This window comes from Anomaloglossus baeobatrachus, chromosome 4, assembly GCF_048569485.1.
Source record: "Anomaloglossus baeobatrachus isolate aAnoBae1 chromosome 4, aAnoBae1.hap1, whole genome shotgun sequence".
Classification (NCBI taxonomy): Eukaryota; Metazoa; Chordata; class Amphibia; order Anura; family Aromobatidae; genus Anomaloglossus; species Anomaloglossus baeobatrachus.
In genome coordinates, this window is record NC_134356.1 from 245574861 (window position 1) to 245597570 (window position 22710).

Genomic DNA, 22710 nt, shown 5'->3' on the forward strand with positions numbered 1-22710 from the left:
CCCAGGAGAGAAGAACAATGAGACCCATGTTAGTCAGGACCAATGCCATATGTTCCCTGGCGTCGAAATACTGTGAGGTGCCCCCGGATCTGTTGTTTTGTTGTGGACTCTTTGCACACTTTAAGGATTCATATTCATGTTTGGTGCTTTATCTTTGTGGTTCCAATAAAGCTCTTTGGATTGTCCCTTGGCCTGGCGTCCCTTACTGCTCTGTCGCATACCCCGTCACAAACTGGTGGCAGCAGTGGGATTGTCATGAGCAAGGTGTAATAGGGAAACTCTGTATTTCAGAGGAACAATCAGCTGTTTGCTATAAGTCCAGGGCTTATCTAAGGAGTCAGCGTTGGTAACCCGATATAGAAGTCCATTTTGTCTGAGAATGTTTTCCCCATTTTCTCCTAACTGCCCTATTTCAGCCCAAGCTCTAAAGCTAGCTAGGGTGGGGTCAGTCTCTACCTCTTGTCTAAACTGAACTTTATCCTAAGTGACATTCATATGAGACCCACAAGAAGAATCACTCACCGGCTATGACGGCAGTTAGGGTGGCCTCATTTCCATTGATGGGTTGAACACGTCCACATCTGCTGCTCACTTGGCTTGACTTCTGGTTATCGCACCGACAAAGTGGCATTGAAGATTCCCCACATCATTCCCTAGAAGAATGTCTGCAGGAAGGCCGCTCATCATACCAATCATGCATTGTTTTGCCCCAAAGCCATAATCCAGGGTCACACTCGCTCTGGGAATATATCTCTGAGTAACTCCAGCCAATTCAATAGCAATCCCTTGTCCCTTTTGCATTTCTTCTGGTTGAATTACTCGGGGATCTGCTATGGTGAGAAAAGCCCCCATGTCACGAAAGCCAACAACTTTTTGGCCATCCTGCACGATCTCCTGTAGATGTTTATGCTGAAGGTTAGAAGAGCAGGTGGCTGTGGCTCGCACCCCATAGACTCCTGATAGGGAAATCAACATATCAGAGTCACTTGGCAAATCATCAGGGAGTGAATCCAGCTCTTCTCTTGTTGAGGGTGTCTGTAGATAATGGACAGGCAAAGGGGGTCTACAACCGTTCTGCCGCCGAACACCTGGACAGTGAGCTTGCAGATGACCAGGCTGCCCACATCCATAACATCTGCGTTGTATGATTTTTTTCACCACGTCGTACTCCCAAAGATGACGCAGGAGTAATGGGAGGCGCATTCACACTGGGTCCACTAAGCGTTGGTAGTCTAGTGGGACGGTGGACATTGGAGGCCGAAGAAGAAGGGGGGTCATCAGTGTTGGGGAGCTGGTAGCTTTTTTCTCACCGACTAGTAGTTTTTTCCACTGGGGTTTGGTGATATAAACCTCATCAACTAGACCAACAGACTATAAAAGGAGATTCATTGTGCAGACGGATGCCTCTTCTTATGGACTGGGTGCTGTACTCAGCCAGGTGAATGCAGCTGGGGAGGAGCACTCCATTGCCTACCTCAGCAGGAAGCTGCTGGACCGAGAAGTGGTCTATGCACCTGTTGAAAAGGAATGCCTGGCTGTAGTATGGGCCCTTAGGAAATTAAAGGCCGCTTTACACGCTGCGACATCGGTAACGATATCGCTAGCATGCGTTCCCGCCCCCATCGGTTGTGCGACACGGGCAAATCGCTGCCCGTGACGCACAGCATCGGCTGGACCCGTCACACATACTTGCCTTCCCTGCGACGTCGCTGTGACCGGCGAACCGCCCCCTTTCTAAGGGGGCAGTCCGTGCGGCGTCACAGCGATGTCACTGAGCGGCCGCCCAATAGAAGCGGAGGGGCGGAGATGAGCGGGATGTAACATCCCGCACACCTCCTTCCTTCCGCATTGGGGCCAGCGGCAGGTAAGGAGAGGTTCCTCGTTCCTGCCGCATCACACGGAGCAATGTGTGCTGCCGCAGGAGCGACGAACTACTTCGTACCTGCAGCTCCAACGATATTCGAGAATGGACCCCCATGTCACTGATGAGCGATTTTGCACGTTTTTGCGACAATGCAAAATCGCTCATAGGTGTCACACGCAACGGCATCGCTAATGCGGCCGGATGTGCGTCACAAATTCCGTGACCTCAACGACTTCGCATTAGCGATGTCGTAGCGTGTAAAGCCCGCTTAAGGCCGTATCTGTATGGACGAGAATTCACGGTGGTTACTGATCACAATCCACTCACCTGGCTGAACAGAGTCTCTGGGGACAATGGACGCTTACTACAATGTAGCCTGGCTCTTCAACCCTATAACTTTACAATACAGTATAGAAGAGGCAGCCAACACCAAAATGCAGTTGGATTGTCCAGACAGGACGAGCCCTGAGTCATGTCAGCCATGTTTACGTGTACTTGACAAGCGACCTGTTGAGGTTACTAGTCTGTACACAAATTGAGGGGGGAAAGGGGTTGTGACGATGTGTCCTTCCCCAATTCCCGGCCTTCATTCATGTACTCAATGCCATATAGGGTCATGTAGGTTGTTTGGCTGTCTTTGTTCTCCTCTGCAGGGGGCTTCCCTAATACACCATCCCTGGAGACTGTGTTCTAGAAACTTCTTTATAACTAGGAGCTACAAGTATCAAATGTCCAGGGAAGGTGTGCCCTTCTGCCCACCTAAGGTTGCTGATCCCAGGAGAGAAAAACAATGAGACCCATGTTAGTCATTTAGTTGGATCTCGGCTGGAGAAGCACTAGAATTTATAGCTGAGGCTAGATCCTAGTACCTGTGTATGGACTGTTACAGATTGGAGATCAGTGACCACGCGGGATTGTGTTTTGTTGTTCACCCTGTTGGACTCAAAGAAGTCATATAAGGACCATTGCCATATTTTCTCTGGCGTTGGAATACCGGGAGGCTCCTCCGGATCTGTTGTTTTGTTGTGGACTCCTTGCAGACTTTATTTATATTCATGTTTGGTGCTTTATCTTTGTGGTTCCAATAAAGCCCTTTGGATTATTCCTTGGCCTGGCGTCCCTTACTGCTCTGTCGCAGGCCATAATGCAATAATGTAAAGTGTGCAGATCTTGATATTGATGGGGTCATATCACCACCCACTTAATCTGGCAATTGAGTGGAATCCTGACAGCATGTGCGTTGCGCACTGCCAGGTGTTACTGATCTGCAGTCAGTCACACAAAGGAATTGCAGATATGTACCTCAAGCTCAGAAAACCCAGGTTAGTGTAAAGTGAAAATCTAGCTTATAGAAGAGAAAGAAGTGAAAGGGTAGCTTTCTAGATGGAAGTAAAATTTGTAAAAAGTAAAGTTGTGCTTGTACCCTGCCCATTAATTGACATTTCAGTTCTATGATGCCCTCTGTGAAGTATTGCAATAGTTATGAGAGTCTCATGGTTTTGAAACATCCAGGAGATACGTCAGGTCATTTCAGTACGGCAGAGGAAAACTATATAATGTCATTTTAGGGGTGTTGCATTCATAGTGTGAATATTGCAGTGTTATCAGTTTAGGATAGAAAAGGGGATGAGAACAGTCGTTCTGTTTTGTTTGCATTTGTTTCTTTAGTTTTTTGGGGTTTTTTACATTTATTATGTAATCTGTTTTATATTTGTGTCTTCAAGTTTCTCATTAACACCTTTTGGTTATTTTATTTTTTTGTTTATTTCAGCATTTTCAGTTATTGGACTTTCTGGACATTGTACATAGCGATTTTAAATATCTCATGTAAAATGGGAGGATTTGACCGCCTATATGCGGTGCAGAGGCAGGCAGTTTAGGATTTGACCCTGCAAGTTGCCCTAAGAGTTGTGAAAACTTATACAGTAATAAATCAATTATTGAACTAAAATCGGGCCACATTGGATTAGTTTTTAATTTTTTTTTTTATACAGATCAAATGGGATACTTGAAGAAAATAATGCTTGAAGTCTTACAGATGTAATTGATTCTGTGTAGAGAATGCAAATGAGGACATGATGTACTCCAGTGTGTCCTTCTGTATCAGGTTCACGTCTGAATGCAATACTTGTGGAATTTTAATAGATCTGTTAGTTTGGCAGTGTTATTATCTGGATGATAAAGTCTTATGTAGCTCGCCTGAGAATGTTAGTCATAAAGTGATGGCTTATTGATGGTATAGGGAATCAATTTATTGCAATATTCCCACATAGAGTAAATGTTGTTTTGTTTTGTTTTTTATTCCACTGCAACTTTTTTCATGCATATATTCTGGTGTGTTTAAAGGAAACCTGTCACCGGGATTTTCCATTATAAGCTGTGGCCACCACCAGTAAGCCCTTATATACAGCATTTCAGAATACTGTATATAAGAGCCCAGGCCGCGCTGCATAACGTAAAAAATACCTTTATTATACTCAATTAGAGTGCAGTTTGGTCCAATGAGCGTCGTTGCTCTTGGTCCGGTGCCTCCTCCATCTTATGCGATCGCCGTCCTCCTCTTCTCAGCCACGTGTGGATGACGCATCCTACGTCAGCCACGTGTGGATGACGCATCCTACGTCATCCACACAGAGACCTCCGTTGCACTCCTGTGCATGCGCAGTTTGATCAGCCTGGCTGAGGACAGATCAAAGTATTGTAGTGCACATGAGTGGGCGGTCTTTGACCTTTCTTCACGCCTGCACACTACAGTACATTGATCTGCCCTCAGCCGGGCTGATCAAAGTGCGCATGCGCAGGAGCGCAATGGAGGCCTCTGTATAGATGATGTAGGATCCGTAATCCACACGGGACTGAGAAGAAGGGCGGCAATCACACAAGATGTAGGAACTAGAGGTGGGGAGACAAAAGGCGCAAATAGGGTCTTACCCGATATAACTTTGAATTGATGAAAAGGAGAAAGTACACTCACCTGATATGGTTGTGCCAGTCACAACTCCTTAGATCGCATGTGAGTGTCAGCGTGGTTTAAAGCAGCGGCCCCGTGAATGGCAATATATATATATATACAAGAAGGGAAAACGGGTTTTAGCCGCGCTAAAAACACTGGTGCAGGATTAATAAAGAAGTTTCTTTTTTATTTCAGCATTTCCAACGCGTTTCAGAGACAAGGACCGTCTCCTTCCTCAGGGAAAAAAGAAATCATACAACTGTCTACAGTCCAAGGCTTTAAAGGAGGATACAGACTGCCACGTTGACAGCCATGACGTCAACCACCCGCTCAGTTGCAAGGCAATGACTCATAGACACGTGGAAAAAGTACAAAGAGAAAAAAAAACACTTTGGTGCATCAATCATTATAAAAACACGAACAACAGCATGAACAATAAAATAAAAATTGTTAAAAGATCTTTTTGCGGTTCATTTTTAACAAATAAAAATTATAGGCTTATAGACATGATTTGGATGAAAAAGAATAAAGAAATGAGATTGGAAAGGTGCGAACCTGTGGACAATTGTGAGTATGCAAAGGGGTTAACCACCACACCATTACTCCAAAACCGTCTGATGGAATTGGTGGGAATGGCAATGGGATATTATTTAGTGACTCAGAAGGATCAGTTTTTAAGAGCAAATGTCCTCAAAAAACATGAACATTTAGTAAATATCTATATATATGTATATATATATATATATATAGAGATAAAGATCTGCGTGGGTACATCAACGTGATTGGTGCTAATGAGAAGTAATTAATGTGAAGTATTAAAATCCATTATAAATATTATTAATTTATTTATTTGTTTATTTATTTATTTTTATTATTGTTAAACTTTTCTGCTTGAAAAAAGGGGGATTTATAAGTGAAGAACAAAATGAGCACTTTGAACTAAATTAAAAGGGGGGCTAGTGTAGAAGAGTCAAACATGAGGTGAAAGGAATCGCACACATGAAAGAAGAAGCAAGTACCAGGGGTGCCGGGGTGAAACAAGTTCAGACCGTGGGAAAATGAAAGACTGCGCAAGCGCGCAGAGCTAGTATAACCCAGCTGGGGTAACGAAAGGTCAGACCGCGGGGAAAATGTGTTCAGTGAAACAGAGTAGTGGGCAAATACACATATAAAGGTGCGCTGTGCGAAGATGAGGAGTGTACGGGACTAGTGATTTATAATATTGAAAATATATCAGGATGATTATTTAAATATCTAAAGGGAGAGGAGAACAACTTATTGTAAGTTTAAAACTACACTAAAGAAAATTATTAAACAAAGATATATTCAGTATAAAAACTTAAATAGCGATAAAATGATAATATAATATAATAAAATGATGATGTAATATAATAAAAATATTTTAAGAAAGATCGATTGATATTTATCATTATTATTATTATCATTTTTCTTAGGAAGGGAACAGTCAAATATTTTTTATATATTATTACTATTAATATTATTATTAAAATTGGGATGGAAACATGCTGGATAAAATGAAACTAACAGTATCATATAGATCGTGCTAATGACATATAAAAAGGGTTTTTTTTTCATTTTTCATAGAAATGAAATGTGTCTCTATATGTATTAACCACTCCTAAAACATTATAAAATCATTACGAAATCCTACACCATAAAAATAGGTCACAAGATAAAAACACTTTGGGATTGGGATTTGGGACACTTTGGGATTGTTTAATAATTTTCTTTAGTGTAGTTTTAAACTTACAATAAGTTGTTCTCCTCTCCCTTTAGATATTTAAATAATCATCCTGATATATTTTCAATATTATAAATCACTAGTCCCGTACACTCCTCATCTTCGCACAGCGCACCTTTATATGTGTATTTGCCCACTACTCTGTTTCACTGAACACATTTTCCCCGCGGTCTGACCTTTCGTTACCCCAGCTGGGTTATACTAGCTCTGCGCGCTTGCGCAGTCTTTCATTTTCCCACGGTCTGAACTTGTTTCACCCCGGCACCCCTGGTACTTGCTTCTTCTTTCATGTGTGCGATTCCTTTCACCTCATGTTTGACTCTTCTACACTAGCCCCCTTTTTAATTTAGTTCAAAGTGCTCATTTTGTTCTTCACTTATAAACCCCCCCTTTTTTCAAGCAGAAAAGTTTAACAATAATAAAAATAAATAAATAAACAAATAAATAAATAAATTAATAATATTTATAATGGATTTTAATACTTCACATTAATTACTTCTCATTAGCACCAATCACGTTGATGCACCCACGCAGATCTTTATCTCTCTCTCTATATATATATATACATATATATAGATATTTACTAAATGTTCATGTTTTTTGAGGACATTTGCTCTTAAAAACTGATCCTTCTGAGTCACTAAATAATATCCCATTGCCATTCCCACCAATTCCATCAGACGGTTTTGGAGTAATGGTGTGGTGGTTAACCCCTTTGCATACTCACAATTGTCCACAGGTTCGCACCTTTCCAATCTCATTTTTTTATTCTTTTTCATCCAAATCATGTCTATAAGCCTATAATTTTTATTTGTTAAAAATGAACCGCAAAAAGATCTTTTAACAATTTTTATTTTATTGTTCATGCTGTTGTTCGTGTTTTTATAATGATTGATGCACCAAAGTGTTTTTTTTCTCTTTGTACTTTTTCCACGTGTCTATGAGTCATTGCCTTGCAACTGAGCGGGTGGTTGACGTCATGGCTGTCAACGTGGCAGTCTGTAGCCTCCTTTAAAGCCTTGGACTGTAGACAGTTGTATGATTTCTTTTTTCCCTGAGGAAGGAGACGGTCCTTGTCTCTGAAACGCGTTGGAAATGCTGAAATAAAAAAGAAACTTCTTTATTAATCCTGCACCAGTGTTTTTAGCGCGGCTAAAACCCGTTTTCCCTTCTTGTATATATACAAGATGGAGGAGGCGCCAGACCGAAAGCAGCGACACCCATTGGGCCGGACTGCCCCCTAGGTGAGTATAATAAAGCAGCTTGGTCACATATACTGTATTCTAGAATGCTGTATATAAGATCTTATAGTGCTAGATGCAGCTCATAAGGGAAAAACCTGGTGACAGTTTCCCTATAACAGTTCAAACAAAGTGGATGTGATTTATTGAAAAGTCATGCTCACTATGTTTAACCTCATAGCACAATATCACGTATATTTACCTGGTTTTCGGAGTGATCGTGTGTGCAGAGGGCTCATTAATTGAGCTATCTTCCCATGCACCAGATACTGGTGATACTAAATAGCTGACATCTGTTAGAATCTAGTTTTATGAAAAAAAAAATTCACCTTAAAAAATCTATACAAATTTGATAGCGATGTAACTGTACTGACCTCAGAGAGGAGAATCATGGTTCTGAGTTATTTTTACCACAGAATCTGCGCCATAAAAACAAAACTCTAAATAAAAAGTGGAATTGCCTGTTTATCACCATTTCCCCTTTTTCACGTTTTCTCGTACGTTGAATGTTAAAACGAATTGTGTTATTCAAAACTACATTCTGACCTGCAAAAAGAAAGCCGTTATATGACTGTATTGAAGACAAATACAAAAAAAGGTTCTGGCTTTTGGAAGGATTGGAGAAAAAAAATAAGCTTTTATAGAGATCCTGAAACGTGTGCTTTTAAAAAAACAATTGTATTTATAAGTGCAGAATTCCAGCATTTCTAAACTAAAAAATATACTTTAGGGAAAAAAAGCTTAATAGATATCCCAAAAATTCTTAAAATAAAAGGGGAAAAACTCAGTAGAAACACAATAATCAAAGAACATTGTTAATGCATATTTTGGTGCAGCCACCTGCAGCATAAACACAGTCGGAAATACCGTAAGTGTTTTTGTGCCAACATCCTTTGTGTGCACATTGGCGCAAGGAAGGTGTCTCCTCTAACTCTCACTTTGACAACCTACAGTCCAGCTTCCGTCCACATCATTCCACTGAAACTGCCCTGACTAAAATCACAAATGACTTACTTACTGCCAAAGCTAACAACCACTTCTCTATACTCCTACTTCTAGACCTATCCTCAGCTTTTGACACTGTTGACCACTCCCTCCTACTACAGATCCTCTCTTCCCTTGGAGTCAGAGACCTCGCCCTCTCTTGGATTTCTTCATACCTCTCCAACCGGACTTTTAGTGTCTCCCACTCCCACACAACCTCTTCATCCCGTCCTCTCTCTGTTGGTGTCCCTCAAGGCTCTGTCCTGGGACCCTTACTTTTTTCTATCTATACATGTGGCCTGGGACAACTCATAAAGTCCCATGGCTTTCAGTACCACCTATATGCCGATGACACTTAGAACTACCTCTCTGGTCCAGATGTCACTTCTCTGCTGTCCAGAATCCCAGAGTGCCTACCTGCTATATCTTCCTTCTTCTCCTCTCGCTTCCTAAAGCTCAATGTGGCCAAAACTGAACTGATCATCTTTCCTCCATCTCCCCTACACTCTCTACCTGATCTATCTATTACAAGAAATAACATCACGCTCTCCCCAGCACCCAAAGTTCGATGCCTCGGAGTGACCTTTGGCTCTGCCTTGTCCTTCATACCACACATTCAATCCCTCACCACCTCCTGCCGTCTTCAACTCAAAAATATTTCCAGAATCCGTCCCTTCCTCAATTCTCAATCTACATAAATGCTAGTGCATGCTCTCATAATCTCCCACCTCGACTACTGCAACATCCTCCTCTGTGGTCTCCTTGCTAACACGCTCGCCCCTCTCCAGTCCATCCTTAATTCTGCTGCCCGACTGATCCACCTCTTGCCTCAATACCACCCTGCTTCTCCTCTCTGCAAGTCCCTTCACTGGCTCCCAATCTTCCATCGTATCCACTTCAAACTACTAACACTGACTTACAAAGCCATCCACAAATTGTCTCCTCCATATATCTCTGAACTAATCTCTCGCTACACTCCAAAACGTAATCTCCGGTCCTCCCAAGATCTCCTTCTCTCCTCCTCTCATTCGCTCCTCATGCAACCGCCTCCAAGACTTCTCTCGAACATCCCCAGTCTTCTGGAACTCGCTGCCTCAACACGTCAGATAATCTACTACACTTGCAAGCTTCAAACGCAACCTGAAAACTCATCTGTTCAGAAATGCCTATAATCTCCAATAACCTTGCTGCCGCCCGACCACCGTGCGGAGCTGCCGCCCGACCACCGTGCGGAGCTGCCGCCCGACCACCGTGCGGAGCTGCCGCCTGACCACCGTGCGGAGCTGCCGCCCGACCACCGTGCGGTGCTGCCGCCCGACCCCCACCCCACCTACTGTCTCCTCCCCAAAATCCTTTAGAATGTAAGCCTGCAAGGGCAGGGCCCTCTTCCCTCTGTACTAGTCTGTCTATTGTAACTTGTATACAGTTAGGTCCAGAAATATTTGGACAGTGACACAAGTTTTGTTATTTTAGCTGTTTACAAAAACATGTTCAGAAATACAATTATATATATAATATGGGCTGAAAGTGCACACTCCCAGCTGCAATATGAGAGTTTTCACATCCAAATCGGAGAAAGGGTTTAGGAATCATAGCTCTGTAATGCATAGCCTCCTCTTTTTCAAGGGACCAAAAGTAATTGGACAAGGGACTCTAAGGGCTGCAATTAACTCTGAAGGCGTCTCCCTCGTTAACCTGTAATCAATGAAGTAGTTAAAAGGTCTGGGGTTGATTACAGGTGTGTGGTTTTGCATTTGGAAGCTGTTGCTGTGACCAGACAACATGCGGTCTAACGAACTCTCAATTGAGGTGAAGCAGAACATCCTGAGGCTGAAAAAAAAGAAAAAATCCATCAGAGAGATAGCAGACATGCTTGGAGTAGCAAAAGCAACAGTCGGGTACATTCTGAGAAGAAAGGAATTGACTGGTGAGCTTGGGAACTCAAAAAGGCCTGGGCGTCCACGGATGACAACAGTGGTGGATGATCGCCGCATACTTTCTTTGGTGAAGAAGAACCCGTTCACAACATCAACTGAAGTCCAGAACACTCTCAGTGAAGTAGGTGTATCTGTCTCTAAGTCAACAGTAAAGAGAAGACTCCATGAAAGAAAAGGCCCCGTCACACTAAGCAACATCGCTAGCAACATCGCTGCTAACGAACAACTTTTGTGACGTTGCTAGCGATGTTGCTGTGTGTGACATCCAGCAACAACCTGGCCCCTGCTGTGAGGTCGTTGGCTGTTGCTGAATGTCCTGGGCCATTTTTTAGTTGTTGCTGTCCTGCTGTGAAGCACAGATCGCTGTGTGTGACAGCGACAGAGCAACAACTAAATGTGCAGGCAGCAGGAGCCGGCTTCTGCAGAGGCTGGTAACCAATGTAAACATCGGGTAACCAAGAAGCCCTGTCCTTGGTTACCCGATATTTACCTTTGATACCAGCCTCCCCCGCTCTCACTGCCTGTGCTGCCGGCTCCTGCTCTGTGCACATGTAGCTAGCTGCAGGACACATCGGGTTAATTAACCTGATGTGTGCTGTAAGTAGGAGAGCAGGGAGCCAGCGCTAAGCATTGTGCGCTGCTCCCTGCTCTGTGCACATTTAGCTGCAGCACACATCGGGTAATTAACCCGATGTGTGCTGTACTAGGAGAGCAGGGAGCCAGCGCTAAGCAGTGTGCGCTGCTCCCTGCTCTCTGCACGTGTAGCTCCGTGCAGTGGTAACCAAGGTAAATATCGGGTTGGTTACCGATATTTACCTTAGTTACCAAGCGCAGCATCTTCCACGCGGCGCTGGGGGCTGGTCACTGGTTGCTGGTGAGCTCACCAGCAACTCGTGTAGCCACGCTCCAGCGATCCCTGCCAGGTCAGGTTGCTGGTGGGATCGCTGGAGCGTCGCAGTGTGACATCTCACCAGCAACCTCCTAGCAACTTACCAGCGATCCCTATCGTTGTTGGGATCGCTGGTAAGTTGCTTAGTGTGACGGTACCTTAAATACAAAGGGTTCACATCTAGATGCAAACCATTCATCAATTCCAAAAATAGACTGTCCAGAGTTAAATTTGCTGAAAAACACCTCATGAAGCCAGCTCAGTTCTGGAAAAGTATTCTATGGACAGATGAGACAAAGATCAACCTGTACCAGAATGATGGGAAGAAAAAAGTTTGGAGAAGAAAGGGAACGGCACATGATCCAAGGCACACCACATCCTCTGTAAAACATGGTGGAGGCAACGTGATGGCATGGGCATGCATGGCTTTCAATGGCACTGGGTCACTTGTGTTTATTGATGACATAAGAGCAGACAAGAGTAGCCGGATGAATTCTGAAGTGTACCGGGATATACTTTCAGCCCAGATTCAGCCAAATGCCGCAAAGTTGATCGGATGGCGCTTCATAGTACAGATGGACAATGACCCCAAGCATACAGCCAAAGCTACCCAGGAGTTCATGAGTGCAAAAAAGTGGAACATTCTGCAATGGCCAAGTCAATCACCAGATCTTAACCCAATTGAGCATGCATTTCACTTGCTCAAATCCAGACTTAAGACGGAAAGACCCACAAACAAGCAAGACCTGAAGGCTGCGGCTGTAAAGGCCTGGCAAAGCATTAAGAAGGAGGAAACCCAGCGTTTGGTGATGTCCATGGGTTCCAGACTTAAGGCAGTGATTGCCTCCAAAGGATTCGCAACAAAATATTGAAAATAAAAATATTTTGTTTGGGTTTGGTTTGTTTGTCCAATTACTTTTGACCTCCTAAAATGTGGAGTGTTTGTAAAGAAATGTGTACAATTCCTACAATTTCTATCAGATATTTTTGTTCAAACCTTCAAATTAAACGTTACAATCTGCACTTGAATTCTGTTGTAGAGGTTTCATTTCAAATCCAATGTGGTGGCATGCAGAGCCCAACTCGCGAAAATTGTGTCACTGTCCAAATATTTCTGGACCTAACTGTATGTGTTCTGTATGTAACCCCCTTCTCATGTACAGCACCATGGAATCAATTGTGCTCTATAAATAAATAATAATAATATGTGAAAAGTGCTAACTGCCATTTTAACAAATTGCCAAGTGGTGTTTACCTTCAGAAAACCTGTGCTTATGAATGTTTACTATAATTGTTTTTATAATTTACTTAATATAAGGTTATGTTCTCCCTGCAGCTGCTCGCTTCCAGTCATCGGGGCAGTGCAGGGGGCTGTTACCGTCACCGCTCACTATACAGTGAGCATATTGCACATTCGTTGACAACCTGATCTGCACGCGCACACACACACACACACACACACTACCTACATACAGTGCAGAGGAGGCGGTCAATTAGAGTGCCAAGGAGTGATTATAGCACACTTATTGTGTAGTGAGTGAATGTAACAGCCTCCTACACCGCCATAATAACTGGAAGTGAGCAGCTACAGGGAAAATAATGTTTTATATTCTCCCTGTAGCTAATTTTCCAGTGAGCTCACCAGACATGGTTTAGATTATATTTACCAGCAGATTGCCACTATATCTGCAGGTAAGTAGCATTTCTAAAGGTGACCGGTTCCTAAATGACCTAAAAACTTTTTTTTCAGCACTTGATGATGCACTTGATACATGATGCAGATTACATTTTTTTTGCAACATTTTTATTATAACCGCTCTTTATTTTGTAACAGAAGAGTATGCATATGAGTACAGGAATAAAGCTTTGATCAAACATCTGCAATAATTAATGTTTACCCGTTAACATGGTAATGTGTAGTTTTAGTAAATGTAGTAAAGGATAACTCTATCATGGTCAACACTCTTTTTAATTAACCATTCTCTATTCAGCAGAAATGTGTAATGTATCTGTATCATTTTTTAATTGTTACACTTCCCTATTAGTAGCTGTTCAGTACTGTGTGATTGCTTCCCCTGCAGACACAGCGGGCAGATCGGAGTTATCTGATGCAGACTAATATAATAGGTTATTCCCTTTGTTGCCATCGTGTGAGTCATTTATTTAAATTTCTGACAGACGAGATTGCTGTGCATGATGTAAGGTTTTGTCTCAAACTTTAATGCTGAGGCTGCCTACTCATTAACTACATTAGACTAATGATAATTGCTTGCGTTAGGACACACTGATAGCTATTCTGTCTCTGTAACTGCTTTTACTGCTTCAGATTTCCCAAGATTCAATTTGCTGTGTCCATTACTTCAGAAAAGCCAGGTGGTAACTCTCATAATCTGCCATAAATCATTGCCAATTCTTATACATTTCCAGCTATTGAGGTTTCATTCCTTGGAAGGATTTTTTTGGTGTTTACATTCATTTCGTGAACTAAACTTTAGGTCTGCTTGAAAGAGATTTCCTATGGAGAGATAGAGCCATTCGATACATTACATGGTACTATAAATACACTTGTCAAGCCCAGCATTAATACCTTATCATGGTGTAAGCTTTTAATACTCAGTAATGTATATACAGGACTCTTCAGGTTAGATAGTGCCGAATCTGGAGCACGTCATGAGATGATCGGACATTTTCAGGTTCTGGAATCTATATTTTAAGGCCGGAGATAATCTGGAGTGCTCAGCCTTTTCCCAATTTATTTTTAGCGCCTCCAAGCATAATTTTCATTTCTGTTGTATACGCCAAATTTATTAAAAGGCACCTCTTGATGGATTTAGGGCTTCTTACACCAGCGCATCCTTCCTCAAGACTGGTGTACACAATGCCAATTTTGATTGATCTGGGCCATAGTATGTGTCAACTTATAGACAATTTTAAAGACAATTCTGGTACATTTTCTAAGCTACATTTCCACTTTATCTATAGTTCTGTGGATTTATTAACCCCTTAATGACTGCTGATGTGCATAAAAACGGCTTTCCATAAAGGGGCCTTATTCCCTCATCGCTTTTAAAACGAAAATCGTGAATTAGTAAATAGTGTCCCCCCTTCGCTGAAAATCCTGTGGGTAACAAATGTACCTGACAACTGACACCCTTGAGCATCAGCCCAAACTTATTTTGGAACAGATTGGGGCATATTAATCATTCAATAGCGCTGTCAATTGTGATAGTGGTATCTAAAAGGTTAAAAGACTCCTTTGGCAGCATGAGCCCTCTGTGACTGTTACTGTGGGTGCTGAAGGTCATCTGATTTATGGAGTGCATGTCTCCAAAAGCACAAGCTGGGTGCAAAGTATGGGGGCGCTACAATATATGGGAGCACAATGTATGGGCACTAGGCTGACATATTTGCAATTCTCCAGAAAAAAAAGCATTCTGTAGATGTTACAAAATAGCCAATGCAGCCACTGATTAATTCATTGAGAAATGCAATTTGTACAGTGGGGTTACTTCGCTTTTTGTTACTTCAGGGGATCTGCAAATGCAACACGGTGTCCACATTTGCACTTCAAAAATTAAATATCCCTCTTTGCTTTCTGAGATTTGCATGTGCCCAAACACTGTTATCACTTTGTTTGAGAGAAAATGTATAACAAATTATGGGGTCAATCTTCTCTTATTACCCCGTGTATAAATTTGGTTCTAAAGCAGTATTTTAGTGGAAAAAATGAAATTTTTAATTTTTACATTTAAATGTTATAAAGTTTTGTGAATCACCTGTAGGATATAAATGCTCATGACACCTCTAGATGAATTCCTTGAGAGGTATAGTTTCCAAATTGGCTTCACTTGTGGGGGCTTTTGCTGTTTTAGTATGTAAGGGGCTCGGCAATTGCCACATGGCATTCACAATCTATTCCAGAGAAATTTACACTCCAAAATTCAAATAGCACTCTTTCCTTTACGAACCCTGCCATGTGCCCAGACAGCAGTCTTTGACTACATATAAAGGTATAATCACAATTGGGAGAAATTGCCTAACAAATTATCAGGTCTGTTTTCTGCTATTATCCATTGTAGAAATTACAAATTTGGGTTAAAACAACATTTTAAAAAAAAATGTAAGTTTAATTTTTAATCCACATTTTAAGAAGTTCAGCTAGCACCTAAATGTTTGAAATGCTAAACACACCTCTAGATGAATTCTTTGATGGGTCTGATTTCTAAAATTGGTCACTTGAGGTGGTTTCTGCTTTTTAAACAACTTAAGGATCCTGCAAATACGACATGGTGCCCGCAATTAGAGATGAGCCAATCTGAAGTTGGAGTTCGAACGCAAACTACAAAAAAAGCAGAGTTCGGGTTTGATCGAGTTACGAGTGTAAATCGCTCAAGCGAACAGTGCTGTGATTGGGTATGAGTGATGCTCAGCCCAGTGCGAGCCGCTTGCAGTGTTTGAACAGCTTCCACTGGGGATAACATCAGCATGATCAGATGTAGTATGCACAAACACAAAAATTAAAAAAATGTAAAAACACCACCCACCCTCCCCCGGAAATGTTTTGCTTATGGCTGGCTGCATGTGGGTGGAGACAGGAACTGCTCAATTACTGACTTCCATTAAGGTTTGGGTCAAGTCTGGGTCACAAACCAAACTTTTTCTAAGGTTCGATGGTACTCTCGGAACCGAACTTCCAAAAAAGGTCAAAAAGAGGAGAGGAGAACTGTCTGAGGATTTGAGAATCAAAGCCAGAGAAGAGAACCCGAGATCTTGATGTTCCGTTTCTGGGACATTTTCAAGGGTGCCAATGACTGTATAATGCAGCCAGATTGTAAAGACATGTAACATAGGACCAGAGCTTCCATAGTACCAGATGGTTTTGCCAGTTGTTAGGCAGCAAATTTCACACATCATGCTTTGTTTGGAGCATCTATGGTATATAATTAGGTAAGTGGTGGTGATGATGTATTACAGTTGGTGGCAGCTCAATGATTCTTATTTCAGTATCTGCGAGTAAAGGCCGCTTTACACGCTACAACATCGCTAAAGCGATGTCGTTGGGGTCACGGAATTTGTGACGCACATCCGGCCTCGTTAGTGATGTCGTTGCGTGTGACACCTATTTTGAATCATCGCAAAAACGTGCAAAATCGCTAATCGGTGACATTGCCACCCTATTCCCAATTATCGTTGCTGCTGCAGGTACGATGTTGTTCCCCGTTCCTGCGGCAGCACACATCGCTATGTGTGACACCGCAGAAACTAGGAACCTCACCTTACCTGCGGCCGCAGGCAATGAGGAAGGAAGGAGGTGGGCGGGATGTTACGTCTCGCTCATCTCCGCCCCTCCGCTTCTATTGGGCGGCCGCTTAGTGACGTTGCTGTGACGCCGAACGAACCGCCCCCTTAGAAAGGAGGCGGTTCACCGGTCACAGCGACGTCGCTAGGCAGGTAAGTAGTGTGACGGGTCCGCGCGATTTTGTGCGTCACGGGCAGCAATTTGCCCGTGACGCACAAAAGATGGGGGCGGGTACGCACGCTAGCGATCTCGCTAGCGAGATCGCAGCGTGTAAAGCGGCCTTAACAGAATATCTGCTGTTCTGTATAGTCTTTGTGGTTGTTGTGCTGCATTCCATATAGAATAATAGGTAGCACTGTGTACCCCTTGTATATTAGGAAGCATTTGTAATGATCACTGTAGTGCTCTTTCACCTTATTGCCATACGAATCATTATTGTGGCTTACATTGTTGGATTTGCTGGATAATACAATATTGATAAAGCTACACGCAGTGTTTATTAGATCAGTATAAGGTGTTTAATCCTGCTTAGGAGTTCATTGTCCTAAACCAAGCTCGTTTATGCTGAAATTAATCTATTATAGGCTTTTAGCACATTCATTTCAAGAATTTCAGATTATCCAGTTAACTATGCCGGATAAAAAAAAATAAAGATCGCCTTGTGTTATTGCCCAATGTGGGATTTAAATGAAAATGTCAAAGGAAATTGCATTTTTGTGGTTGCAACAAGGATTTACTTCTATCTAAAAGTCCAATTTTTGGCAGGCCAGGGAATTCATGACAGTTAAACAATGCCCTGAATAATTGGTTGGTCTATGCTTTTTCAGATTCAGGTAATTGTATTGAAAGCCGGTTTACTGCCATGATACAGATTCTTGTTGGAGAAATCCCAACTCCTTTGAAATCATTTCCCATTAAAGCAGTGTAGCATGTAAATGGGTTTTACAAACGCCTGGCCTTGCACGGAGTTCCGTAACTCTAGTAGGTAACAGCATGCGGTCCTACTTTGTTGTCTTATGGTGGTAATAGCGGGTTTTTAGCATGGTAACTGGATGGTTTTATCTGTGTACAAATCACTTTAACTTACATGACTTGAGGCATAATCACTGCCAAAATATTCCACAATAGCGCAGTGTGCAGACGTCGTCCTGTAAGCTTGTATCACATTACCAGGTTACAGTACTCTGTAAAACGTGTCGTAAATACACAACAGAACCATTTTGCCTGTGATTGCAATATCTATAACCGCTCCACAGCACCCTGGTGTCTCCATTTATCTTCCTTATGTTGCGGGGATAAACTGACTGAATGCCTGAGTTACTGCAGCTATTTTGAGTCTACCTTTCATTACAAATACATTACCTTCCTCTACGATTATTATTGCATTAGAAATGTTGGGTCTTTTTTAAAAAGTGAATTCATTAAGCAACACTTTGTCTTTCAATTTGTGTTCTACTTTTGCGATTGCTATGTATTTTTCGCTTTTTGTTCTTTTTATACTTTGCTATAAAACATACCAATATTTGACACCATGTAATATGTCTTACTGTCTTGTAACATTAATTGCTTTTAAAGGTACAGTCCAGCAATTGTTTCCCATCCCTGCATCCCTTTGATTGTCTGGCTACTATGTTCTTTTAAATATATAATGTACTTGCTTCCATGTAGTTCAAACTCTTCTTTATTTCTCTTAAAGAGAATCAGCTAGACGGTTTTAACTATGTAATCTGAGATCAGCATGATGTAGGCGCTCAGACCCCGATTCCAGCAATATCTCACTTGCTTGTATACATGCTGTCATATTGATACCATCACTGTTTTCTCTGCTGCAGATGTAGCAGTTCTCTTAAAGCGCACCATTCACCAGGATTTACCTATATAACCTATAGCCAGTGCTATACTGGCGCTATCAGGCTGATTTTATACATACCTTTAAGTTTGTAAAATGAGCAGCTTTTTGATTGGCAGCAGCTGCCAATCAGCTGATAGCTGCCTGCCCGTCCTCCCCTATCTGTTATTTATGCTAACTGTATTATAAAATCGTTTTACTAAGTAGCTAGAAGGACCTGTGCTAATGTCATACTCATGTGAGCAAAAGGGGCGTGGCCTCAGCCAACATAGCTGATACCAGGAACGAGGAACCTCACCTTACCTGCGGCCGGCCGTAATGAGGAAGGAAGGAGGTGGGTGGGATGCTACGTCCCGCTCATCACTGCCCCTCCACTTCTATTGGGCGGCCGCTTAGTGACGTTGCTGTGACGCCAAACGAACCACCCCCTTAGAAAGGATGCGGTTCGCCGGTCACAGCGACGTCGCAGAGCAGGTATGTGCATGTGACGCTGCCGTAGCGATAATGTTCGCTACAGCAGCGATCACATGATATCGCATGTACGATGGGGGCGGGTGCTTTCGCGCTCGACATCGCTAGCAATTACTAGCGATGTCGTAGCGTGTAAAGCGGCCTTTAGTAAAACGATTCTATAATAGAGTTAGCATAAATAACAGGGGGAGGATGGACAAGCAGAGAGGCAGGAATCGCTATCAAAACCCACCCCAGCTATCAGATGATTGGCAGCTGCTGCCTTTCAAAAAGCTATTAATTTTTCAAACTTTACTTGATTGTGTTTCAAAACCTTTACAGTACAGACCAAAGGTTTAGACACACCTTCTCATTCAAAGAGTTTTTTTTATTTCCATGACTCTAAAAATTGTAGATTCACATTGAAGGCATCAAAACTATGATTTCACACATGTGGAATGAACTACTTAACAAAAAAGTGTGAAACAACTGAAAATATGTCTTATATTCTAGGTTCTTCAAAGTAGCCACCTTTTGCTTTGATTATTGCTTTGCACACTCTTGGCATTCTTTTGATGAGCTTCAAGAGGTAGCCACCGGAAATGATCTTCCAACAGTCTTGAAGGAGTCCCAGAGATGCTTAGCACTTGTTGGCCCTTTTGCCTTCGCTCTTCACTATCTTGATTGGGTTCAGGTCTGGTGACTGTGGAGGCCAGGTCATCTGGCGTAGCACCCCATCACTCTCCTTCTTAGTCAACTAGCCCTTACACAGCCTGGAGGTGTGTTTGGGGTCATTGTCCTGTTGAAAAATAAATGATGGTCCAACTAAACGTAAACTGGGAGGAATAGCATGCCGCTGCAAGATGCTGTGGTAGCCATTCTAGTTCAGTATGCCTTTAATTTTGAATAAATCCCCAACAGTGTCACCAGCAAAGCACCCCCACACCATCACACCTCCTCCTCCATGCTTCACGGTGGGAACCAGGCATGTAGAGTCCATCCGTTCATTTTTCTGCGTTGCACAAAGACACGATGGTTGGATCCAAAGATCTCAAATTTGGACTCATCAGACCAAAGCACAGATTTCCACTAGTCTAATATTCATTCCTTGTGTTCTTTAGCCCAAACAAGTCTCTTCTGCGTGTTGCCTGTCCTTAGCAGTGGTTTCCTAGCAGCTATTTTACCATGAAGGCCTGCTGCACAAAGTCTCCTCTTAACAGTTGTTCTAGAGATGTGTCTGCTGCTAGAACTCTGTGTGGCATTGACCTGTTCTCTAATCTGAGCTGCTGTTAACCTGCGATTTCTGAGGCTGGTGACTCGGATAAACTTCTCTTCCTCAGCAGAGGTGACTCTTGCTCTTCCTTTCCTGGGATGGTCCTCATGTGAGCCAGTTTCTTTGTAGCGTTTGATGGTTTTTGCCACTGCACTTGGGGACACTTTCAAAGTTTTCCCAATTTTTCAGATTGACTGACCTTCATTTCTTAAAGTTATGATGGCCACTCGTTTTTCTTTACTTAGCTGTGTTTTTCTTGCCATAATACAAATTCTAACAGTCTATTCAGTAGGACTATAAGCTGTGTATCCACCAGACGTCTGCACAACCCAACTGATGGTCCCAACCCCATTTATAAGGCAAGAAATCCCACTTATTAAACCTGACAGGGCACACCTGTGAAGTGAAAACCATTTCCGGTGACTGCCTCTTGAAGCTCATCAAGAGAATGCCAAGAGTGTGCAAAGCAGTAATCAAAGCAAATGGTGGCTACTTTGAAGAACCTAGAATATAAGACATATTTTCAGTTGTTTCACACTTTTTTGTTAAGTATTTCATTCCACATGTGTTAATTCATAGTTTTGATGCCTTCAATGTGAATCTACAATTTTCAGAGTCATGAAAATAAAGAAAACTCTTTGAATGAGAAGGTGTGTCCAAACCTTTGGTCTGTACTGTACATCCGAGTTGTGCACTAAAGATATGTATAGAATCAGCATGATGGTGCCAGTATAGCACTGGCTTTAGGTTAGCATAAATAACGGATAGGGGAGGACGGGCAGGCAGCTATCAACTGATTGGCAGCTGCTGCCAATCAAAAGGTGCTCATTTTACAAACTTTACTAGCTTCTCTTTCAAAACCTTTACATCCTAGCTGACAACTAAAGGTATGTATAGAATCAGCCTGATAGCACCAGTATAGCACTGGCTATAGGTTATATAGGAAAATCCTGGTGATTGCTGCGCTGTAAGAGAACTTCTACATCTGCAGCAGAGAAAACAGTGATTGTATCAATATGACAGCATGTATACCAGCAAGTGAGATATTGCTGGAATCAGGGTCTCTACGCCTATATCATGCTGATCTCAGATTACATAGCTAAAACTGTCTGGCAGATTCTCTTTAAGAGAAATAAAGAAGCGGTTGAACCACATGGAATCAAGTACATTATTGGGTTATATAGGAAAATCCTGGTGATTGGTTCACTTTAAAGGGGTTTTCCAGGAGTTTTGGGGTTTTTTTTTGTTTTGTTTTTTTTTATATATATATTAAACTTAGTACCTATTTGTAGGTAGCTACTAACTGCCTACCAGCTCTGCTGTGAGCCCAGCTCCTGCTGGGATTCTCTTATTTCCTATGATGTCCTGTAGACACAGCAGGGCATTATCTTCTGCTATGTTAAGCTGGGGTCACACTAAACGACAGCGACAATGACGTCGCTGTTACGTCACCATTTTCTGTGACGTAGCAGCGACCTTGTAAGTCGCTGTTATGATCGTTGCTTAGCTGTCAAACACAGCAGCCGAAGCAGCGATCATAACGACACGCGTCACTGTGCTGCAACATGTGCAGAGAGCAGGGAGCCGCGCACACTGAGCGCTGGCTCCCTGCTCTCCTAGCTATAGTACACATCGGGTTAATTACACGATGTGTACTGCAGCTACATGTGCAGAGAGCAGGGAGCCGCGCACACTGCTTAGCGCTGGCTCCTTGCTCTCCTAGCTACAGTACACATCGGGTTAATTACACAATGTGTACTGCAGCTACATGTGCAGAGAGCAGGAGCCGGTGCTGGCAGCATGAGAACGGCGGAGGCTGGTAACGAAGGTAAATATCGGGTAACCACCTTGGTTACCCGATGTTTACCTTGGTTACAGCTTACCGCAGCTGCCAGATGCCGGCTCCTGCTCCCTGCTCGCTTCATTTCGGCGCTCTCTCGCTGTCACACACAGCGATCTGTGCATCACAGCGGGAGAGCGACGACCAAAAAATGAAGCTGGACATTCAGCAATGAGCGGCAACCTCACAGCAGGGGCCAGCTCGTTGTTGGATGTCACACACAGCGACAGCGACGGGACGTCGATGCAACGTCACAGAAAATGGTGACGTAGCAGCGACGTCGTTGTCGTTGTCGCTGTGTGTGACACCACCTTTAGGCATCACAGCTGACGTTATCTTGATTGACATCCAGCTCACCACTGCCTAACT

General features: G+C 42.7%; 1 protein-coding gene across 2 annotated transcripts in view; it reads left to right on the top strand.

Annotated features, from left to right (window-relative positions):
• The window catches only part of METTL25 (methyltransferase like 25), a 222507-nt gene that overhangs the window by 180222 nt on the left and 19575 nt on the right, over positions 1 to 22710 (top strand). The window lies entirely within an intron of this gene.